A 21,172-nucleotide genomic window follows, 5' to 3' on the forward strand; every position below is an offset into this window, starting at 1 on the left:
CTTGTAAACAACATATTGTAGTATTCTAGTTTTTAATCCACTCTGTATTGGGGGAGGAGGTGGTCAGAAACTAAACAAGGTTTAATAGGATAGAGAGTAATGCACTATAATCATAATGGTGCAAAAGTTTTCTACAAGTACCTTAAATAAAGGTCTCATTTCTCAAATATTCAGAAAAAATCAGTCAAATGTATAAGAATATGTCAGTTCCCAAATGATAAATGGTTAAAGGATATGAACAAGCAGTTCTCAGACAAAGTAATTAAAGCTCTCTGTAGCCATGTAAAAAAATTGCTCTAAATAATTATTAATTAGAGAAATGAAAATTAAAACAATTCAGGTGCCACCCCTTACCTATTAGGTTGGCTATGATGTCAGAAAAGAAAAATGTCAAAACATAGAATAGATGAGGGACAATTGAGACACTAATACACTGTTGGGAGAGTTGTGGACTGATTCTACCAATATGGAGAGCAATTTGGAGCAATTGAAGGGATATAAAACTGTATATACCCTTTGACCCAGCAATACCATTTCTAAGTTTGTATCCCAAAGAGATAACAAATGAAAAGGGGAAGAACCTATATGTACAAAAATATATAAAACAGGTCTTTTTGTGGAGGCAAAGACTTGGAAAGTGAGTGGATATCCATCAATTGGGGAATGAATGAGTAAGTTATAGTACATGGTTGTAATAGAATGAAATGACAATCAGGAGGGGCTCAGAAAAACCTGGAAATAGTTACATGAACTGAAGTGAAATAAGTAGAACCAGGAGAATATTGTACATGGTGACAGGAATACAGTACAATGAACTTTTTGCAAATAACTTAGGTATTCTTAGCAACACAATAATCTAAAACAATCACAAAGACCCATTATAAAAAGTGTCACCTGCTTTTTAAAAAAGAACTGATAGAGTCTGAATCCAAACCATAGCAAACTATTTTCACTTTCTTAATTCTTTTTGTTTGAATTTCCTTCCACCAAAGGATTATTTTGGAAAGTATTTTACATACATGATCGCACATGTAAAAATCTATTTGAGGTTGTTTACCATCTCATTATGGGAGGAAGGTGGTAGAAGGAGAGCAAGTGAGAATTTGAGACTCAAAAATTTTATATTAATATTTGAACTCTTTTGACAAGTAATTGAGAAAAAGTTAAATTAAATTAAAAAAAAACAAAGAATAGAACAATGAAACTTTTCTAGCTATAGAAGCAAAAACCATTTTGTTTAGGTCCAACGGTATTGATTTTCAGTGTACATCCTTTGGATCTGGCATTTGGGTCAGTAAACAGTGACTGAGACTGAACTCAAAAGAAGCACCAATTTTTCACCTAATTCCAAAATGATGGGGAACAAAGGACATGCAGAAAATCTTTCTCATTGAATATACATTTGGATCTAGGTTGGATTGACAAACAGTAGGTAGTTTCAAAGAGTCTAGTGGTTTTACATCACTATGGCAGTGACCCTTTAATAACTTGCCTTAGTGATATTCTTTCAGGGGACAAAAGCACCATGGAGAAGATCTGCTACTCCAGACTTAATCACAGGAAATTTGGAAGAATTAATCATGCCTAGCAGGTAGCTGATGGATAAAGACCCTGCAAAAGAAACTGAGGAGTATTCAGACATGTGGGAAGAAAATAAGAAGAAAACACAATTATGGAAGCCAAAGGAGTAAGTAGTCACTTTAGCATTCGTATGAGCTAAGGAAGAAAATTCTGTGCCTAGTCAGTTACCAACTATTAAAGGAAAAGGATTTTTTTTAATTCTGAGGAGAAAAAATAGAATGAATTCCATAGTCAGAAACACTTAATAGAAAGATGATTCAACAAGGATTGTGGTCAGTGTCTGCTGTCTATTGTGGCCAAAAGAGAAAAAAGCCATCTTTCACCAGCCTCCACACTCAGGCAAGGCAGGCCAACCCAAACCAGAGTTCATGCTAGTTCACTTAGCATGTTTCTTTCTCTTTCTTTCTTTCCTTTTTTTAAACCCTTACCTTCCTTCTTAGAATCGATACTGTCTATTGGTTCCAAGGTAGAAAAATTGTAAGGGCTAGGCAATGGGGGTTAAGTGATTTGCCGGGGTCACACAGGTAGGAAGTGTCTGAGGTCAGCTTTGAACCCAAGACCTCCTGTCTCTGGGCCTGGCTCTCTATCCACTGAGCAACCCAGCTGACCCAAGAACAGTCTCTTGAAAGAAGTGGTACTTCAGCAGAGCCTTGAAGGGGTTGAATGTTTCCAGAAAGTACACATAAGGAAGAAGAATATTCTAGACTTGGGATGCTAACTGATAAAAAAGCATAGAGGCAGGAGACTGAATGTCACCATCAGCAAGATGTCACATACATACAATATCACGAATGGCCAGCAAGAAGGCTGGTTTGGCTAGAGCAATGTGGAATCAGCCTGTAAATATAGGCTAGAGCTAGATTGTGAAGGGTTTAAAGAAGCCTGCTTCATAGGCATTTTCTCAAGTCTCCAGTTCTTTGCTATCACTTAAAATATGTACACACATATATATGCACTATTTTTATCATATATTATTTTTAATTGATGATTACACTGATCTATTATTTATGATATTAAATATATTAATGAATAATGCATTGTGAGATTTTGTTTTTCATATGCTATGTTAATTTCTATATAAGAGTCATAGATAAGAGGGAATTTCTGTATATTTTTATGTCTGGGGTCTGGGTCATAGTCTATCATCCAGTCTACCACTTTTTGTATTTTCTTTGTCCTAAGGACTCCCAATGAATGTCTTCCTTTTAACAAAATTTGGTTAATTGAAAAGTGAGGCAAGGATTCTCTGCATGATCTTTGTCACATGGGGGTGAGGAAGAGTGGATGGTTTGATAGACCACTCCCTAATTAGCTATTTACCAACTGGAGGCATCCTGAGGTGTCCAAGGGAGGAGCTGGATAATAAGCTCCTAAAACTCTATTTATAGATCCACCTAATGGAGTTTTGGGGTCTTTGGTCATTTGAGGAGGCCCCTGACCTATCACTTTATTAATTATAATGCTAGCCTAATTAATTAATAAGTTAATATTCTTACCCAAAGCCAGCCTCTCAAAATAATTTTAATTGTAACTACCTTAGGCATATTTTAAATAGTAGCAAAGAAGTGAAACTATATATATATATAATATACATACATACACACACATAAATACATTTGTATATGTGTATAAAATAAGGGAAAACTGGTTTGTGTGCCTTTAGAATAAGACTATACCATCAATGAATACTATATAAATAAAAACAAGTCTTCCAAGTCACACAAACTCTAATTAATTATAATGACCAATGACCCTGAGAGCAAACGACAAAACCCAGGTTCCTCTTCTTGGTAGAGAGGTGGGAAACCCTGAATATAGATGCCCTCAGATGCAGTTGGTTTTGCTTATATATATTTTTTCTGTGTTATAAAGGATGGTCTAGTGAAGCATTACACTGGGAAATGACTTATGTTAAAAGGTATATACAGTGATCCCTCAACTATCACAGGAATTACATTCCAGAGACCCCCACAATAGGTGCAAATCTGCCAAATAGTGGCATTATATTCATTTTATTATTTATAAATATTTTAAGGCTTTATAAACTCTTCACATTCTCCTATAACTGTTTTCCACACTCTTAAACCTACAGTCACTGAAGCAATCAGCATTCTGGTCACCTCTTATTCCAATAGTGTTTTGTGTACAATCTCACGTTGGCAAAATTGCTCAAGCAGTAGTGGTGTACTGCATTTCGGTCATATACACTATGGTATTCATCCACAAAATCCTACAATATAGCAAAAACTCCATGATACAGAATTGGATGTTTTTAAACCCACAATGCAAGGGCAGCTGGTTAGTGCAGTGGATTGAGAGCCAGACCTAGATACAGGAGGTCCTAGGTTAAAATCTGGTCTCAGACACTTCCTAGCTGTGTGACCCTGGGCAAGTCACTTGATCCCCATTGCCTAGCCCTTACCACTCTTCTGTCTTAGAACCAATTGATTCTAAGTTGGAAGGGTAGGGTTTAAAAACAAAACAAAACATGATACCATGAAGTTGCGATAAATGAACCACAATATAGCAAGGGATGACTGTATTATACACACACACACACACACACACACACACACACACACACATTTATCTGTATATGGAGAGGCAACATGGAAAGCTGACCTTGAAGCCATGACAACCTGATTTCAAGACTTGCCTCTGACACATACTTTGGACAAATCATTGAAACTCTTAGGGTTCTAAGCAACAATTTTTTGGTTTTTTTTTCTTTTAATTTATTTGTTAATTGCATTATAATTTTCAAGTATTTTCCTTCCTCCCTTCCCTCCTTGCACTAGAGAAGACATCATTTGACCCAAAAAAAGTTTATATTTTTTTAAAAAGAAGAGAATCAAATGAGAATGAGATTTTTCATGTGTTACTCCAAGAAAGTATTGAGAAAGTACTTGAAGTTGAAAGTAAAGATGGTGATCTGGAAGTGTTCAAGAGGAGGATGGATAATGACTTATCAAGGAAATCAGAGAAGTATTGATTAGCCAAGGATCACATCTGAGATCATATACCACCTCCAGGCTATGTGATTGTACATACCTTTTTGCCATTTAATTCATTAGCAAAAGAAATTAAACTATAAAAGGTGTTTGAGAGTCTCTTCTTTTCAAGAGACAAGCTTTCTAGATACTTGGAGTTTTGTGCTGTCCTTAAAAACACTCTAAAAACAGTTTTCTTAGACCACTTGCACCCAGAGCTTGAAATCCTGGGCTCTTCTTTACTGATGATTACTAAGTAGCCTCCAAAGTCTACTGGAGACTACTTCCATGATGCTAGCTCAGGTAGGGGGGAAAATAGTCCCTGTACCAGTATTTGTCCTCTGCTTGTCCTAACGCTAATTAAGAATGAAATTTTTCATGTGGAATTCTAAGAGAGTATTGAGAAATTACTTGCAGAATGGGTTGATGGGAACTCTTTTCCAATGTTCATGAAGGTGACTGAAGCAGGTACCATGGAATGCTTAGAGCTTAGTCAGACATCATAGATGCCAAGGTCATCCCCTGCATTCTTGGCCTTTGCCAATTATCTTGACTTTTGTCTTGCCACGGGACTTTGGTGACTAAGGAAGAGAGAGTGAGGTTGATGATTTTGTGCAACTCTGCCTCACTGAAATCCAGTTTACTTGCAAAACAAGATATCATCCCATAATGTCAATGAGCTTCTTTGAGAACTGAGGGATAAACAGCATTTGTATCAAATATACAGATTACTTGTTATCAGTCAAGTTCATGATCATCCAGAGGACATCAACTGCTATTATGTATGTTTAGGCTTTTGATGGCATGGATTTTTTTTTCATTCCCAAATACATTGGACAAAAAGATAGTACTTACTTTTTGTGACAGCAAAGAATTAGAAACAGATGGATGTCCATCAAATGGGGAATAACTATACAAAATGTGGTACATGAATAATGGAATATTATTCTGCTAGGGAAAATTATGAATATGATGAATATGGAGAAGCATGAAAAGACTTACATGAACTAATGTACAGTGAAGTAAATTGAACCAAGAAAATAACATACATGATTATATACATATATAGTTACATATATATATATAAAAGGACAATGACATAAACTACACAAACACAAAACAAAAGTGAATGTTGCAAAATTATAGAGAACAAATGTGGTCCAAAAGAGGAGAAATGAGAATATACATCCACCCTACCCCTTTGCAGAGGTGAGAGGTCCACAAGTGTTGCACATTGCACACATTTCTTACTTTATAAATGTATTCATGCTATGCTATTTTTGTCATTTTTTTGTCTTTAAAAATATTACTTGTTATATGGGATGGTTCTCTAAGGGAAAAACATTGGGAAAACCATAGAAATATAAAAGAAAAATATCAATTAAAATTAATTTTAAAAGAATGAAGACAGCACTTCAGCAATATAAAACTATGAGAAAGTTTAGAGTGGATGGAAAAGCAATCTTCCCCTTTTATGAAATTTTACATATTATTTTAGTCCCTGGGCCTTAAGTTTAAACTAAAAAGTGCCATTAGAAATGTCAATTACTTACCAAATTACAGATCTTTCCATAAAATCCTCCTCTAAAACTCAAAATCACTGGGAACCTAAGAGGATGTAGGGAAAGTTCTCGTTGAATTCCGTTGTCTTTAGCTCCAGGAAGAAAGTATGGGTGGAGAGGGTATCTTCAAAAATACAGGGAGTTTATACCTTTGTTCTCATCATACTCTATAGGTCTGAGAAGAAAGGATTGAGTAATTACACAGATGGACGGCCTTGACTTGCATGTAAGCTTAATAGGGTTTCTCTTCTATTCCTGTTTTGGAGAAACCACTTCCTGCCATGTGGGAGTACATATGATATGTTTCAGGATATTTTTGTTGTTAAAGTATTCTTGTGGGAAATGGCAACAAGTTTTGCTTTCTTAGTTATTTTAGTCAAAGGATCATGAATTGTCTTTTAAGTCATAGAAAGAAAAGCTGGAAAGTTGGGAATGAACTTCAGAGATCATCTAGTCCTGAGTTGATGTCTCCCACATTTGCATGGTTCCCCAATCTCATGTTTTATCAATGAGTCAAAAACAGGCCATATCCATGCAATGCTAACAGACTTTCCCTTGATAGCATATCATACTGAACAGAATCCCATTTCTTGCTGAAGACTTTGCAGGTATCTGTCAAAGTATTTGTTTTCCTTCAGTCAATATGAATAGTAGCATCATATGAAATTTTTACATTCAACTAGTGATTACATCAGAGCATCAGACTCAAGTTTGAATTTGACCTCAGCCAAAAGACAAGTTTCTTAAACTATCTGCCTCACTTTCCTGACATGTAAAATGTGAATAATAATAATAGAGTTCTTCTCCCAAGGATGTTGTGAGGATCAAATGAGATAATAGCTATAAAGTGTTTTATCAATACTGAACTAATATTTGCCATACCTAAAGTGCTATAGTAATGCTAGTTATTGCATCATCATTATTATTATTCTGCTCAGCATGGTATCACTTAGGCAGTTCTTCATTATGGTGATCTATCCTCCATATTGCTCACCTCATAAGTGAATCAAGGAGCTAAAAATTTCCTCAGCCTACCTCCAACACCTTACTGTGAATCTACCCAATGACCTCAATGAAATTGTTGGTCAATGAATGTGGCTTAATTGAAAAGAGCAATGTGTAAACATTGTGATCTTTCCCTCTCTATTCTCATAGAGATTGCCCTAGGGTTTATGGTCACAGGATTATTTTTTTGTTTCATCTCCATCTATTAGGCAGTAAACTCTGTGACCATTCAATTACATTGTGACCTAACCCTTCATGGTATCTCTAGGAGCTCATATAGCCCTCACATAGATTAATTGACAGATTCACATCATTATTCCATAAACATCTATTAAGTGCCTACAGTATGTGAGATCTTAGGCTGAGAGTTAAATAAACAGCTTCCTGCCTTTGAGAATCATAGTGTAATGGAATAGATGATATGTCACAAATACATATAACACATCAGAATTTTAAAATGGAGTAAGAAGAGTAGAAAGTACTCTGAGAACAGTAGCTGGTAATATCATTCGTTATTAATATTTTCTGGATGGAGATATCAAGGAAGGTTTCATGGAAAATGTAACAACTGATCTAGATCTTAAAGAGCTTGTATAGTATCAAGAGACAAACTGGTTTGGGGTAGATGGAGAGGAAGGAGAAGACAAAAGAGGGGAAAATCTAAGTAACTCCACTGAATGGAAGGTTGAGTATTTACTCTACCAAAAAAAAGTCAATTTCTTTCTAGAAAGTGTGGATAACTGATGCAAAGAGTTATTTCTGAATGGCTAATGTGTGTACTAAACATGTCATTTTTGTCTGGTCTCAGATACTTCCTAGCTGTGTGACCCTGGGCAAATCATTTAACCCATTTACCTACTTCTTACCACTCTTCTGTCCAAGTCAATACTTAGTATCAACTGTAAGACAGAAGGTAAGGGTATTTTCAAATGTAATTTTTAATGGCTAACATATGCAGCTCAAAGCATGTTTGCCTCCTACTTTGTAAAAAGACTAAGTGAAATTTTCCTTACCTTTGCCTCTTTGAATTCTTAAGTATTCTTCAGAGTTCAGCTAAAACACTGAATCTTATAATGGGGCCCTTTCTGATTCCCCTCAGATTACAATGTCGTTTTTATCCCCACAAATAGCTTATTTTTATTTGGTCTGTGCTTATTTATGTATATATCTCATCTTCCTCATTAGTACAAAAGTTCCTTGAAGGTAAGGAATATTTCATTTTGGTCATAGAACAGTACTTGGTATGGAGTGGGTGCTTATTAAGTGGTTGTGGTTTTATTGGTGTATTGCTTATTATTCCAAATTTATATAGACTTTTTCCAGTAAGAAATTTCTAGTAAGTAGGATGTTCCTAAAAAGAAAGGTATAGAAACTACTTAAAAGAGTGGATTCAATCTTCTGATTACTCCTACTGCCATATCTCCCCCCAACCCCAATCTATCCTCCATTCAGCTGCCAAAGTGACAAAATGCCAACATTTCCTAATGTTGGAGGGGATGTGGCAAAATTAGGATCTTATTGCATTGTTTGTGGAGTTGTGAACTGATCCAACCATTCTGGAGGGCAATTTTGGACTATGCCCAAAAAGGCTATAAAACAATGAATACCTTCTGATCCAGTAATACCACTACTAGGTATATATCCCAAAGAGACAAAAGGGGAGGGGAGGACCTCCTTAAACAAAATTACTTATAGCACCTCTTTTTGTGGTGGCAAAGAATTAGAAATTGAGAGAATGCCCATCAATTGGGGAATGGCTGAGTAAATTGTGATATATGACGGTGATAGAATACTATTGTGCTAAAAGAAATGAAGAACAGAATGATTTCAGAAAGAACTGGAAAGACCTACATGAACTGATGCAGAATGAAATAAGCAGAACCAGAAAAACATTGTACAACAATAGTGTAGAATGATCAACTGTGCAAGACTTAACTACTTTCGGCAATGCCAAGACAATTCTGAAGGATTTATGACAAAGAATGTTTCCAGAGAAAGAGCTGTTGGAGTTAGAATGCAGATCAAAGTATACACTTTTTCACTTTCATTTATTTGTGTTTTAATTTCAGGATTTTGGTTTTATATAGGCATTCTCTTACAAAAAATGAATAATATGGAAATATGTTTTGCATGATAATACACATATAATCCAAATCAAATTACTCACTAGCTCTGGTAAGGGGAAGGGAAAAGATAGAGGGAGGCAATTTAAATCATATAATTACAGAAAACTTATGTAGAAATTTGTTATTATATGTAATTGATAAAAATAAATTATCTTTACAAAAAAAAGTGACTTTCCTAAAGCTTAGATCTGACTAAGTCATTCTCTATTCAATTAATTCCAGTGGCTCCAAATTACCTATTGGGTCATGTAAAACTACAGCATGGGTCTTTCTGACCTGAGTCTTCTTACACTTATTCTCCATGATCTCTGCAGTCCCACTACACTGGACTACTTGCTATTTCTTGAATAACCCCCTCCATCTTCCACCTCTGTGTCTTTGCATTGGATGCCTCCCATGCCTGGGGTACTCTACCCCTGCTTTTACCTCTTAGTTTCCTTGGCTTCTTTCAATATTCAGTTCAAATACTACTTTCTCTGGGAGACCTTTCTTAGTTCCTCCAGTTACTGATATCTTCCCTCTGACATTTACTTCTACTTTGCATCAATATTGAGTATTTCTGATTATTTGCATGTTTTCTCCTCCATTCGAATAGGAATTTCTTGAGGACAGGAACTATGATTCTTACTTTCTTTATCCCCCCAGTGCTTAGTAAAATATCTAGTATATATTGTTGTTGTCATTTAGTCATTTCAGACATACCCCACTCTTCATGATCTCTTTGGGATTGATTTTCTTGGCAAAGATTCTGGAGTGGTTTGTCATTTTCTTCTGCAGCTCATTTTACTGATGAGGAAACTGAAGCAAACAGTGCTAAGCATCTTGCCCAGAGAAGCACAACTAAGAATCTATAGGTCAGGAATCTTAAAAGTAAAAATCAGCGGGGACAAGTAGGTGGCACAGTAGATGGAAAGTCAGTCCTAGAATTGGGAGGACCTGGGTTCAAATCAAGCTTTAGACACTTCTTAGCTGTGAGAACTTGGGCATGTCACTTAACCTTCTTTGTTTAGCCCTTGCCTTTCTGTCTTAGAGTTGTTACTGAGACAGAAAGTAAGGATTTAAAAAAAGTAAAAATCATCCTTGTCTAACAAGTAGGTAGCTACAATTTAAATCACCACAGAATGTTCTTTGAACCATCTCCCCACAGAACTTGAGTCCCAGGAGGTCTGATAAACTTAGAGACAAGTGTATGAAGTAAAGACTGGGTTGGGTTTTTTTTTTTTCCCGTGAACTAGTTTTCTCCCTCTCCCCCTTATACCCACTGTCTCAGTGCCTTAGATTTACACATACTGAAACAGCATCTCTTAAGTCCCTGATGGAGCCCAATACTGCTTATTATATAATCTCATCTCTCCTTCCAAAAAAACCAAGATCAATCTCAAAGAGCAGCTCTCTGAACTTGGCAGTCGCTCGTGTGGGAAAGTCTTTAAACAAAAACAAATTTGTTGACGTACTGGACAAGAATCTCAGAGAACAGATAGATTGTTCCATGAGCCAAGAGTGCCCTCAGTCACAGGATTTGTTCTGTTTTCCGCCTGCTGTCTGGCTACTTATCCTGATGCATACAACCAAAGGCTGCTTGGCAGATTTCTTTAGTACAATAAAAGACTTTGAGTCCCAGGGTCTTGGTGACACTGAAATACAAGGAACACAGGGTATTCCTGATCATGAAGCACCCATGTGGAATGTGGTCATATACAACATAAGGAAAATGCCTTAAGTTTTTACTTCCTACACAGTTTTGACCTGCTGATGTAGTGAGAAATGAAAAAATGGTTAATTCGCTGTTTGTTCAGGAAACTCAGCACCAAAGGAGAGGTGCATGGTTTTCCCAGTTCAAGATGAAGGGTGCCTACCTTTCATGATTTAAAAACAACAAAATGTTTCTTTGGGAAGAGAAGGAAAGGCTATATCTGGCCACATTCCACTCTACTCTAAGGCAATGTGAAAGTTTCTGTCCAAGATTCTGGGATAAAAAAAAATCCTTTTTGCTACATGGCAGTGAAGGACAACATGGCAGCACTTAATGGCAGCTCCAAAATAGAAATCAAAATAAAGATTAGTGTTCCCTCAGGAAGGAAGTTGCCTTGATAACTTCTCCTTTCCCAAGCTGCACACTGAAGGAGACAGGGTGAAGAGAGGTCTGGGTCATATCAAAGGGGTTGCCTTAAGCCAGGGAAAGAGTTATCTTGAGAATGGGTATCCTTACATTCTTAGGGAATAGAAAAGGAACCAGAAGTATTGGATAGCACCACATCCAGAAAATGACCACTGAAATCATCTAAGGCAGGAGGGGAGAAGGAAGACTGAAGAAGATCAGAAAGATATTGAACCCTCAGGTTTGTATCTCTGATTCATCTCTGTTTTAGGGGTCAGTTGGATAGTGCAGTCCTGGAATCAGTAAGACCTGAGTACAAATCCTTCCCGAGACATTAGTTGTGTGACCTTGGTCATGTCGCTTAATCTGTTTGTCCTAGTTTCCTCATTTGTAAAATGGAGATAATAATAGCAGTTACCTCTCAGATTTATTGCAAGGATTAAATGAATATTGATTGTAAAGCACTTTAGCACAGTGCCTGGCACTTAGTAAGCACTATATAAATGTTAGTTATGATGATTACAATTATTTGCCCTTTGGTGGGTCTTTTCACAAGAGCAAGGTTTCAGAAAGATAGCTTCCTTAACTCCAAACAAGAAAAGGAAGACAATCCCTATACTAAAATGACATAAAAATCTTTAAGAAATGAATTTTCTTACCTTTTTTTTTTGGCACTAATGATTTACTTTCTTTCTTTTTTAAAAGGAGAATGAAATCTCAAAACTATGAGCCAGCAATATTAATTTGATGCCAGGAAAATTTTTAGAATGTTATTAAAGGAATAGTTAGTAGACTCCTAGAAAAGGAAATGGGGATCACAAAGGGCCAGCAGTTCTTTGCCATTTCCTCTTTACTATTACCTCATTTCCCTTTCTTTTTTTTTTTTAACCCTTAGCTTCCATCTTGGAATCAATTCTGTGTATTGGCAAGGCAGAAGAGCTAGGCAATGGGGATGAAGTGACTTGCCCAGGATCACACAGCTAGGAAGTATATGAGGTCAGATTTAAACCCAGAGCTTCTTTAGGACAGACTTTTGATCCAATGAGACACCTAGCTGCCCACTCACTTCTCTTTCCTATAGGAATATTAGACTGGCAAACCAAGGGAATATCATAGATATAATTTATCTTTAGTAAAGGATTTAACAAAGTATTCTATTCTTTCATACTGATCTGGCATTATCCAAGATGGCAATATGTTGTCTGCATAATTCAGTTAGGTGATTTTAAACATGATGAACATGCTAAATTTGACTACTAAGCATTAACCCCTTGTCCAAATCATGACTGACCCTGTCCAACAGTAGAGCAATTAATGCTTCGTACAGGATTCCTCTCAGAGAGGGGAGCAGCTAGGTGGCTCGGTAAATAAAGAACCAGGCATGGAGATAGGAGGTCCTGAGGTCAAATCTGGCCTCAGACACTTCCTAGATTTGTGACCATGGACAAGTCACTTAATCTCTACTGCCTAGTCCTTACCACTTTTCTGACTTGGAACCCATACTTGGTATTAATTTTAAGATGGAAGGTAAGAGTTTAAGGGAGAAAAAAGATTCCTTTCCAGTGTCTTTTCCTATGTTGAGTCTTACCTGAGCTCTTCAGTTATTAATACTTTTTCCCTCTTCAAATTATTATGTATTTTTGTTTATACTTAGTATTTACTTATCCATGCTTAAAGAGTAACCCCAATAACATGTAACCTCCTTGAAAGAAGAAACTGTTTCATTTTTCTCTTTCTATCCCCAATGAGCACACAGTGGGGGTTTAATAAATACTTGTTAAATAAAGTGCCCATACAGACAGCACCACCTTGGAAATTCTGATGACATCAGAACCATATCATTGATAGCCTCATCAAGAAAACATTATAACCTATGATCAATGAGTTCAATTTTGTGGGCATTTATTATGCACCCACTAAGTACAGAACACTATGCTAGGTAATAAGGAAGATACAAAGTCTAAACAAAACATTGCCTTCATGAAGTTAAGTCTAGTGGGGAAGAACTTTGGTCCTTCTGTGGATTTATAAGCACAGTGAATGTTCTAACTCTCATAGTACAGATCACACTCCACCCTACTCCATGTCTTCTCATCCATTGCTGTTCTTATTTAGATTCTCTCATAAATCTTAGGAGGAGAGTCATTCAGTGCTCTAAAGCTCTTTGCATCTCAGCCTCTAACCCAGTAAATTGTCCCAATAGACATTTAATACATTTTTATAGAATTGAACCAAATGGATGGCAGGACAGAACATAGGCTGCCTGTCCAGCAATTATGCCCTGATTTTGCTATAAATCCGGTTTACCCCTTTTTTTCAATCATTAATATTTTGGATAAAATATTTATGTTGCTTCTTGCATACACAAATAATTATTGGTAATATGCTGAAGTTATCTTCTCACTATTCAAAAACAAATGTAATATAATATATAATTACCAAATATCTTCAGGTTCTAGTGCAGTGTCTTTGTTCATACTGCTAACTTAATAAATGCTTGTTGCATTGAATTGAATTGAAATGTATTTGGTAAGCAAGAAGTAAGTAAAGGATCTCTAAAGTAAGTAAAAGGCTTACCACAGTGCCTGGAATGTTGTGGGTGCTTAATAATTGCTTTTTATAAGAGGTTAAAAAAGGGAAAAGGAGCTTTCTGTACAAAAATATTCATTGTAGTTTTTGTAGTAATTAGAAATTGAGGAGAAGGAAGGAAGGAAGGAAGGAAGGAAGGAAGGAAGGAAGGAAGGAAGGAAGGAAGGAAGGAAGGAAGGAAGGAAGGAAGGAAGGAAGGAAGGAAGGAAGGAAGGAAGGAAGGAAGGAAGGAAAAGAGAGAAAGAGAGAGAAAGGAAGCAAGAGAGATAGAAAGAAAGAAAGAAAGAGAGAGGGAAATTGGTTAGAGAAGAAAAGGATAGGATTAAGGTCACATGTAGAGGGGTTGGTCTTAGTACAAAAAAGGACCACCTCATTGTCAAAAACTAGAAAAAACAAGAGGATGGACATTGATGCTAAAGGATTTTGACATAAGAAAAGGAGAGAAGATGCATATATTAACATGTAAGTCATCAGCTTAGGGATGACTTTGAAAACATATAAGGTGACTAAGAAAAAGTATTTAGAATTAGAAGAAAGCTGAGAACAAAGCCTTGAATGTACAGACACAATAAGGTGCTGTGGTATGGACAGTGATCCATGAAAGGATTCCGAGGAAAGATCAAAGAAATGAGAGGATAAAACAGAAAAGAGACTTTCCAGGTGTGGTGGGTCATCATCGGTATAAAATGCAGCAGAAAGGTCAAGAAGGATAAGGACTAAGGAAAATAATTGGTTTTGACATTTAAGGAAGCCATTGGTAGCTTCAAAAAGAGAGGTTTCAATTAAGTGATGTGGTCAGAAACCAAACTAAGTTTGAGGAGTCAGTGAGAGAAGTGGAGGTAATGATAGTAGACAACTTTTCCTAAGGGTTTGACTGTGAAAGGAAATAAAAACAGAGGATATTCATTTGAGAGGATGGTAAGGTCAAGGTCAAGGAAAAATACTTTAAGAATAGGGAGACCTGGGGGGAAGATTGAGGGAGAGGGATAATTCCCAATGTAATCAATATGTATCTTGTTTGTACATAGTTGTTTGCATGTTATCTTTCCTACTAAATTGTAAGTTCCTTGAGAGAAAGGGCTACTTTTTGCCTTTCTTTATATCCCCAGGGCTTAGCATACTGTCTGGAAACAGAGCCTGTGCTTAATAAATGTTTACTGACTGACTGATTTTAAGGGCAATCCACAAAAAGTGTTGAAAGGTGATAGCTATGTTAGGGGGGGTTGACTTTGATGAAAAAAAATCATCTTTACCTTGGAGACCAGAGAAAAGTTGGAGAGAGGGAGATGATGTCATGAGGGTTCTTTATAAGTATTGAAACAACCATCCCTTAATACAAGGGAGGAAATAATTTATACAGTAGTCCCTGGTACCTTGATAGTATTTTACATATTCTATTTTACCACAGTGAACTAAAGATATGTAAAAAAAAAAAAGATTGGAAAATTTAATTTGGCTCACCTTGTACTTCTTGGATTTTTGGCTGATGTCTCTTCATATCAGTTTAACTTTTACAGTAATGAAGGAAATGGTTATCTTCTCCAAGAAATTTACCACAAAAAAGATATAAGGCAAAAAAACCACCAAAATTTACCAAACTGAACAAAGGAATTTTAGATCTGGAAAGAACTTGAAGAAAAGGACTCTTGTAGATCAAAATCTATAAATTTATCTCTTACCTGAACCTTCAGATAGTACCTCATTTAAATAATCCCAGCTGGAGAAGAATCACAGAACCCCCAAAAGAAACCTTAGAGATTATATCCAATCCATATCTGATGATGAAGGTCCTCTACAATATCTCTGTCAGTGGTCAGCCAGTCTTTACCTGAGGACCCCAAAAGTCAGAGAACCTAGTACTTTCAAGGCAGTCAATTCTATTCTACTTTTAGATGGTTCTAATTGTTCATGAAGTTGTTTTTAATCTGTCTTATCAAAACTAAATTGAATTCTTTGCAGCTTTCACCCATTGATCCAAATCCTTCTCTCTAAGAAGTAGAACAAGTCAAATCCCTCTTCCAATGGATGGAAGATCATTATCTTTCCCCAACTCTCTCTCCCACTTCTGAACTTCTCTAGTAATGATGAAGGTACTTCCATCCCTCCAGGCCACTGGGCTCAGAACCTACGGGTCATTCTCAACTCCTCACTCTCTCTCACCCCTTCTCCCCACTGGACCATCTCACTGGCAAGTACCATCAATTTTGCCTTCATAGCATTTCTTGCATATGCATTTTCTCTCCTCTGATGATGCCACCACCCTTGTGCCTCTTCATTAGCATGTGCCTAGACTAGCACCCTCAAATAAAGCAAAAACTGAGCAGTAGTAAATGTTACCTGACTCTAGAAATTATTGCTTGAGGTTAGAAAATTATTTTCATCTCTAATTAAATCCTAGTTCTTCACAGAATCACAGCATTCACTCTAGAACTGACAAGAATGTCAGAGGTCACTTGATCCAAAATCCCCTTGAACAGAAATCTGCTCCACAGTGTCTCTAAAAAGTGACCACTTTGTGCCTGTACAAAGTCTTCCAATGGTAAGGAACCCATTATTTCCTGAGAAAACTCACTGTCCTTTTGGATAGCTCTAAGCATAGAGGGTATCCAAAGTCTCCCTCACATCTGGGCCTCCAGAGATGCTCCTCTAGGCCTGAGGCATTCTTTGGATCAGAATCCACTCAGAACCATAATTCACAAGGCTCTGCCTCCTTGTGCACTTTTACCAGCCTACTAAAGGACATATTTAATGAACTAGAATAGCTAATAAAATTAAAAGAAAAGATTCTCCTCCACATGCCCACATGGAGTACTTCCTTACATCTTGTCACACAACCATTGGGGAAAGAATATTCATTGGAGAATACATGTGGTATGAGAACATATGTGGAGGTTATTTTCAGACCCCTCCATAACCTAGTCCCTATCTTCCCAATCTCCTTATTCCATATTCCTCATATTTTGCATTCTAGAGAGAATGGCCTCCTTACCGCTCCTCACATACGACCCTCCGTCTACCAACTCTGACCATGGTCACCAGCTGTTTCCTCATACTTAGAAAACGCATCCTGCTCCTCTCTATCTCATGGCCTCCCTCAAGTATTAACTAAAGTCCCATCTTCCTTTCCCAGTCCTACTTAATCTTGGTGTCTTCCCTCTGAGATCACACCCAACTGATTCTGTACAAATTATGTCTGTACATACTTTGTATGTTGTCTCCTCCATTAGACTATGATCTTCATGAAAGCAGATTCTCCTCCTTTCTTTGTATTCTCAGTGTTTTAACAGAGTATCTGACATAAGAATTTATTTTTCATATACTATACTAATTCTTATATATTAGGGAGAATTACCATATATTCCTGTCTGAAATCTGGGTCAGAGTTACTATCTAGTCTGCTCCTTTTTGCATTTGTTTTTGGGAATTTGGGAATTCTAAAGAAAGATTTCCTTTTTAACAGAATTTTGCTAATAAATGAAAGAGATAACGGTTCTTTTCCTGCAGGTTCTTTTCCTCTCTCCACTGTAGGGACAGGGATGGATAGATTGATGGAGCACCTTTTAATTAGCTATAACCAATTAAAGATGACTTGGGATGGTCAAGGGAGGGACTGAATAATGAACTCCTAAAATTTTATTTATTGGGCTGCCTGACACAGCTCTGGTGGTACCTGGTCACAGGAGAGCCATGAAGACCTAGATCATTTTGTTGATTATTATGCTGTCCTAACTAATAAATCTGATATAATCAACAAGTTTATATTCTTACCCAAAAATCAGTCTTCTGAGATTAATACTAACACATTTTATATTTCAATTATTTCAGTCATATCTTACTCTTTGTGACACCATTTGGAGTTTTCTTGGTAAAGATACTGGAGTGGTTTGCCATTTTTTTCTCCAACTTATTTTAGAGATGAGGAAACTGAGGCAAACAAGGTTAATACGTTGCTCATGGTCATACAGCTTAAAATATCTGAGGCCAGATTTGAACTCAGAAAGATGAATCTTTGACTCCACATCTGACAACTTTGACCACTGACAACTTGATCACATAGTAGGTGCTTAATAAGTCTAGTTGACTGACTAACACATAAGGAATATGTGTAGCCAGAGAATATACTTAAGGAAATATATTCCAAAAACTTATGGTACATTGAGTACACACATTTGGGGATAGGAGTGGTCAGAGATACATTAATGATTGGGACAATTCATAACTCCAAAGCTACCTGGCTGCTTAGATCTTCTGATGCTGACATTGTGTTGCTCTCTGCTGCTGCCTGGGCATCATTTTGCCTCACCCAGGCTAATAATGTCTTTAATTTCCATCATATTCTCTCTGCTAGGTATCTATCTCAGTTGCTCTCATGGTCACTGAGCTGTTACAATTTCCTGGTTTCAGTTACTTTAGCCTCTTTAGGGCCATTTGCTGCTCTCTGCTCTTCTCTTGAGGGGTTGGAATTTAATAAGCCTCTCATGGACAAAGACAGGCTTTAAACTCTTTACTATATAACCTAGATCTAGGAGATACCAACTCTGCCAGGAAACCAGAAAAAAAAAACAACTAAAAAATGCTAAAGCTTAACACTGATTAGCTTCTGACTGCTTTTTGTTGTTCATGTTGTATACTTTCAGTACCTGATTCTGGAAATTATTACTTGACATTGAAAAATTACTTTCACCTCTAACTATAGTCTATATCCCCAATACCTATTTTTGTTGTTATTGTTGTTGTTCAGTTGTTTCCATCATAGCCAAGCCTCTGGGACACTATTTGGAGTTTTCTTGACAAATATATTGAAGAAATCATTAGTTCTTTCTTTAGCTCATTTTACAGATGAGGAAACTGAAGGAAAGAGGGTAAGGGACTTGTCCAGGGTCACACAACTACTCAAATTTGAACCCAGCACTCTATCCACCATACCATCTAGCTGCAATACCAATTTAATAGACTAATCTCAAAAAAAATTAAAAGCAAAGGAATTATATAGGGTCCTTGGGCAATAAGGCTCTCTTTATTCCCAAGATGTTCCCTAATAAACACACAAATAAAGTTAGAGGCAACAAACTACCAGGTGAAGCAGGCAAGTCCATCAGCCTCCATATTTATTCCACATTCCTACCTCCTTTTTAAATATTTTATAAATGACAAAATCACCCGCCTTTCTGCCACATTTTTGATCAGAAGAAATTTTACCAGTTATCCTGCTTTAGGAAGTTTTCCCTCATCCTGAGATAAAATCTTCCTCTCCATAGTCTCACAGAATCAAATAATATCTGAGTGTGAAGCCCTCTAATCCAAATCATACTTGAAGAGAAACTTCCTTTCTACAAAGGATCCAACAAACAAACATTCAACCCTTTATATACAAGACCCCTATTAAAGAATAATTCCCTACCTCTTGGGTGTACAAATAATATGTCAATGAATTGATTATGGATATAAACTGCTTAGATACTCTGCTTGCTGTGCATACAAAGTACCTTCAGTTTATATAAGTGGAATGAAGCTCATAAGTGAACTTCTCTTCAGGACTAGGTGCAAGGACACTGAGACTCTTGTTATACAAAAATAAACTATTTGTTGACAATATAAGGATATAAAAAGATTTTTTAACTCTAAGAGATTCTAACTCCACCCAAATAAAACTCCCTGGTTCCGCAAGGAACTGCTTCTCCTTTTTCCACAACCTACACTGATCCTTCCTGATCTGACTAACCCAAATTTTCCCTGTTCTACAATAAACTAACACTATTATCCTTATAAGTAGTATATAATTCTTAACATTGTCTCCTAGTTATCAAAATAACAAAGGTCAGCTGGCTGAGCCTTAGCAAGAACCAAGTTACGACTCTGAGCCTTAGCATATTTAGAGTCCAACCAAAGACCAGGTCTTTCTTTGGTCTTCTCAGAGATAAAACAATCTATGAAACAGCAATAGACAGTTACTAGTATTTCCCAAGTTGGAAAAAGAAATCACTTAGCTCCTTCATGTTTTTTTTCCTTTTCCTTCTACCTTCAGACAGTGAGAAGAGAGATAAAAGAAGATGTCACCTGCTCCCAGCACTCAGAAAGACCAACTGCCACTCCCAGAGAGTAGCTGCCACAGAAAAACCATTACATTTCCCCCTCTGTAACCATTATATACTTTCAACATTTGAAACTGACACTCTGTCTCAGATTTGTTTCTAACTCAAATTCTTTCTCAAGCCAGTTTCTCCACTTCTTACCTCTAAACTAATATAACAAGTCTTAATTTCTAATATCATCCTCATATGGGGCAGACAGACTTTTGGACAGTTTGTCAGCAATTTTCCCCCTTAGATCAAGCCTGCCTCTGTTTCTTTACAAATTCTACCTATTACTCCTATTTCTGTCCCTGAGCTAAGCAGAAGGGGGGAAAAAACCTTCTTCCACTTATTAGCCCTTGAAATAGTTGAATAGTGAAGACTCCTTTCAGTGTGGTGATAACCTCTGATTACATGACTCTCCCAGAACCTCCATTTAATGAGGGTGTCTAGGTCTACCATGATTCAGTCCTCTCCAGCCTGAACTCTGAATCTTGGAAACACATTCCAGCCCTAGAATTTGCATGTTGACAGTACCCTCTAGTTGTCTTTCTGATGCAATAGTCCCTCCTATTTAAGGAGGGTTTCCAGAGCAGGCATGTTTCATTCTATTCCAGTATACTCAGATCTTTCTCTACTGTGCTCTGAGCCCTTTCTCTCTTACCCCAGCTACTTTCAACTCTCCTGCTTTTTTTCCTTTGAAATTCTTACCTTCTGTAATAGAATTGGTACAAAATAGCAAAGTGCTAGGCATATCACTTAATTAAATGACTGCTGAATGAAAGACTGCTGTAGTAGACAAGGGTCTGGATTGGGTGTGAGAAACATCCAAGTTCTAACCCAGTATCTGATCCTTACTAGATATGTGAGAGTAGAAAAACCACATATCATCTCTGACTGTTTCTCCAGCTGAAAAATGGAGCTAATGCTACTTTTAGTACCTATTTTGTGGGGCAGTTTATGAGGTCACAGTGATATTTTATATATAGTTATATAGATATGATATATGCAGATACACACACACATATATATGTGTGTATATATATATATATATATATAAGTGTCACAAACACTTAAAATAACTATTTAAATATCAGTTATTATGGCTATGTCTATCCCTCCCCGCCACCAAGTTTTCTCATCTCTAGAC

General features: G+C 36.8%; 2 long non-coding RNA genes across 2 annotated transcripts in view; one reads left to right on the forward strand and one right to left on the reverse strand.

Moving 5' to 3' along the window:
• The window catches only part of LOC130458391 (uncharacterized), a 63,054-nt gene extending 55,485 nt beyond the window's left edge, over positions 1–7,569 (reverse strand). Inside the window, exons 1-2 of the long non-coding RNA XR_008917693.1 lie at positions 7,128–7,569; positions 6,125–6,308 (exon numbers count right to left, since the gene is read on the reverse strand). This is a non-coding gene — a long non-coding RNA (uncharacterized LOC130458391). The remainder of the gene's footprint in view (positions 1–6,124; positions 6,309–7,127) is intronic.
• Positions 1,269–20,121, forward strand: LOC103096173 (uncharacterized). The gene is made up of 2 exons (XR_008917692.1): positions 1,269–1,687; positions 19,977–20,121. It is a non-coding gene; the product is annotated as an uncharacterized LOC103096173 (long non-coding RNA).
• Positions 20,122–21,172: the final 1,051 nt, after the last annotated feature.

The sequence above is a fragment of the Monodelphis domestica genome, chromosome 3, assembly GCF_027887165.1.
Source record: "Monodelphis domestica isolate mMonDom1 chromosome 3, mMonDom1.pri, whole genome shotgun sequence".
NCBI classification, from domain to species: domain Eukaryota; kingdom Metazoa; phylum Chordata; class Mammalia; order Didelphimorphia; family Didelphidae; genus Monodelphis; species Monodelphis domestica.